The sequence below is a fragment of the Poecilia latipinna genome, unplaced genomic scaffold (genome assembly GCF_001443285.1).
Source record: "Poecilia latipinna isolate Pla-1442-1.1 unplaced genomic scaffold, P_latipinna-1.0 Scaffold1208, whole genome shotgun sequence".
Lineage (NCBI taxonomy): Eukaryota > Metazoa > Chordata > Actinopteri > Cyprinodontiformes > Poeciliidae > Poecilia > Poecilia latipinna.
In genome coordinates this window covers 169,135-172,648 of record NW_015113824.1, presented here as the reverse complement: position 1 = coordinate 172,648, position 3,514 = coordinate 169,135, and positions in this window count along the sequence as shown.

Genomic DNA, 3,514 nt, shown 5'->3' with positions numbered 1-3,514 from the left:
CTCTTTGCAGGCGAACACATGTCAGAGGTCCCTATGCGGTCCAGACGCAGGGACAGAGATATGCGCTCTAAAACTGTCACCACCTTCTTCGCGTGCTAGCACCGGGGGTTATCTTCCCTATAGGAGCCCCTTATGTCACCAAAATTTATATGTGGACTGATTACGGAGTTCTTCAGATTGAGATTTCCAAAAACATATTTGCACTCGGAGGTTAAGCTTTTAGCACAGTGAAGGAAATTGTTGCATATCCAACAAAACATCTTTAGTTTGGTCAAGTTAATGGTATCCCTCTAAGTTGGCAGCAAAAGTAGTCTCAAGCCCATTTTTCAGCCACGGGACCAATGTGCATTTTTCACATGGATGTCATATGAAAGTACATAGAGTAAAGAGACATTCAAAGTTAATCCTCTGGCTATATGCCCCTTTGTCCAGTAACAGATTTATTTACATAGCCGTAATGGCAAAATTGCTATCACTCTACTGGTTTATAATAAAGCCTTCTTGTTTTTAAGCCTACACGTGTATTGTGCTGAGCTTCATCTTTGTGAACTGCCATGAGGAAAGAGGACCTGCTTAACTGGGATGTTATATTTGCACCATTGGGTCAGAATGGCTTCAGTCTAAAGTGATGAGTTACTTTGTAATAGCTCTCTTTTTTCCACATATTTATTTCCCCACCAAGATATATTTTTTCTGGACCCAGAGGTGAATGAGGTTCGAAACCTTTGTCATAATAACAAAGCTTCAAGGGAGAGCAAATGAACACTGATTCACACTGATTAGACGATTAGACAAAGAAGAAGCTACTTCTGTCATGACCATTGGATGATTGGGTTTACTTTGTTTTATACTTTGTTTCTCTTTATATATATATATATATCTTTTTTTTTCAACTTCCGCTCACTTCCTTCTTCTTGCGGTAATATTGCTCGTCTGGGAGCACAGTCATCCTCACTAACTACAATCAAGACTGAAGACTTTAGGAAGACCAGAATGAACCACTGTTCTCGCCAGATTACCTGTCACTGGTTTCCGTAAAGACATTCATCCTGCCGCTTTTTTTCCTGGATGATTAAAGTTGCTTACATTCCTGAGTCCCTGTCTCTCACAGCGAAATTCAGATGTCTGAATTATGTCCCCAGCGAGTGAGTCCTTCTCTTCCTTTCTTATTCCTGTTCACCGTGCTTTGCCTAACCACCTCCAGGTATCTGCAGTTCCAGAAATGCAACACCACACACCACTCCTTGCCAGCCAGATGCCCTAGGATCCCTACAGTACAACTTCTCAGGACAAAGGGTGAATTCTTTCCTCCCAATACCTTTGACTGATCATGTGTGATGCAAATCCAGCTATGTCCATCTGGACTCTTCACAAAAGCTGCCAAGATTTCTGGAACCAAACAGTAATACTCCCAATTCAAAGTGTGGTGCTGAAGACACAGCAGTTGAACAAAGAAATCTGTGAGCCAAACACAAATCTGAATAGATTTCACGTTCAGAAAACTTTTTTTTCTACTAGCTCCAAGACTGTAGCATAAACTGTGCATCTCTTAGTTGAATGCCTTGGTGTTGTGTGTTGAGTGTCTCGCATTCACACGTGATGCATTCACATAGATTAAAAAAATATATTTTCAAACGGTAGTTCTGAGCCATCCTGATGCAAGCCTTGGTAATCATCCTCCAAAAACAGTTTCTCCTTTTTTTTTTTAAACATAAACTTATGTTACTAACTAATCTCTCTTCTAACACAAAGGGTAGTCAAACCATTGTCGGAGATATTTCTCAAATTGTTTAAACATTTATACCTATTTGTATTTAATAAGTAGGAATGACACCGACCCAATGCTGCCACCTTCAAATGCAGGTCTGGAGAGAATCACTAATTGCTATTTTTTTCCAGTTCAGTGACAAGACTAATACCCTTGACAACACAGTGTTTATCTGTACTTTATCCGCTTAAACCATGAAGCAGTAACTTCATGAACAGTTCATTTTTTTTATTTTATTATTTGACTTGGAACTCTGAGATTAAGCAGAATTTTGTTTGTGCAAGAATAGATGTAATTTTTTTTTTAGATTACGCTACAAATGTGACTCTATTTACAAGAATTAAGCAACATAAAGAAACAGCTGTGGTGTGTCAAGGAGCAAATAATGCTAATCTAGGGAATTGTAATTGTAAATGCCCAGATAAGGAAGACTGCTCATCAAGAATGGGGGTCTTGCTTTTTATTCACAAGAACTATTTTCAGTCCTTTGACTGAACTACAAAGCAAAAATCATCTATCAAAGTAACTGAAATACAAATGACTACAATTAAATTATATTTAATATACATATACTGTGTATATATACTGTATATTTATACAGTATATATTACTGATAAAAATAATTTCAAAGTTTAGAAAGTTCTCCTGGAAGCTAACTTTTGGTTTCCCCACAAATTCCATAAAAGAAGAGTTATTTGAAGATGTTTATTTCAATTATATCATCACTCTATGGTCTCTGGAAATATCTACCACACAGACTAACAAAACAGTAAAAACTTGAATGTCATTTGCTCGCCAAGGGCAGTTTGAAATCTAACATGCACCTCATGTCAAATTTGTCAAGCACTTTCTTTGTTTTCCAAAGTGGACAATCGAATCAGACATGCTGCCAACTGGCTGATGAGTTAGAAACTTTTAGGTGTCATTAAAGTCACCCAGTTGGTTAAACCTCCAACATGTGTGTGAGTGTTTTCTTTTAGGGGGTTGAACGAAGTTCTAGGGGACTGCAGGGAGCTAATTAGAAGCTATTCTCTAACTCAGGGCCAAATGGAGCAATTATCTGGCCGAGTGAGTAGATAATTCCCTCCCATTTATCTCCCACTGTCAGCGTCCCACAACCCCACCAACCTGGGCTAAAGATGATGGACCTTGTTGACACCAAGGTTTTGGCTTTTTTTTCTCTCTCTCCTCTAAGTCTCCACATCTGCCCTTTGTAGGCAAGTCAATTAATTGTGAATGACTGAGCTGATCATTTCTCCCATGGTTGTTCTATACTATAATCTGCCCACCTGAGAAAGATTTATGCCTGCCACAGCTTGGATTAAGCAAGAACTACAGCTTTACCGAATGCTGCAGGGAGAGCCTGCATAAAGACCATAATTTATGTCACTCCCTATATCTCATTGGAAAGAAAATAAACAAATAAAGTTACTCAACAAAAGCTTAGAAAACACCTTATTTTAAACTGACTTTTGTTGGATGCATGACATTTATTGCCATTAAACTTTACATCATGTGGAAAAAAAAAAAAGATTTTCCCGATGTGAGAGAAGTTAAGATACTGTTCAAAGTTTGATAGAACAGCGTTTGCTGAAGGTTAGCCAGAGAGTTAATGCTGCTGGCAAAAGTTGCTTATTCTTATAATGAATATCTCACCTATAACCAGAACGGAGACTGTCTTTTCAGCACATTTCATGCACTAAACTGTGTTGAGAAAGCAGGACCAAACAAACATAACTTTGCTGT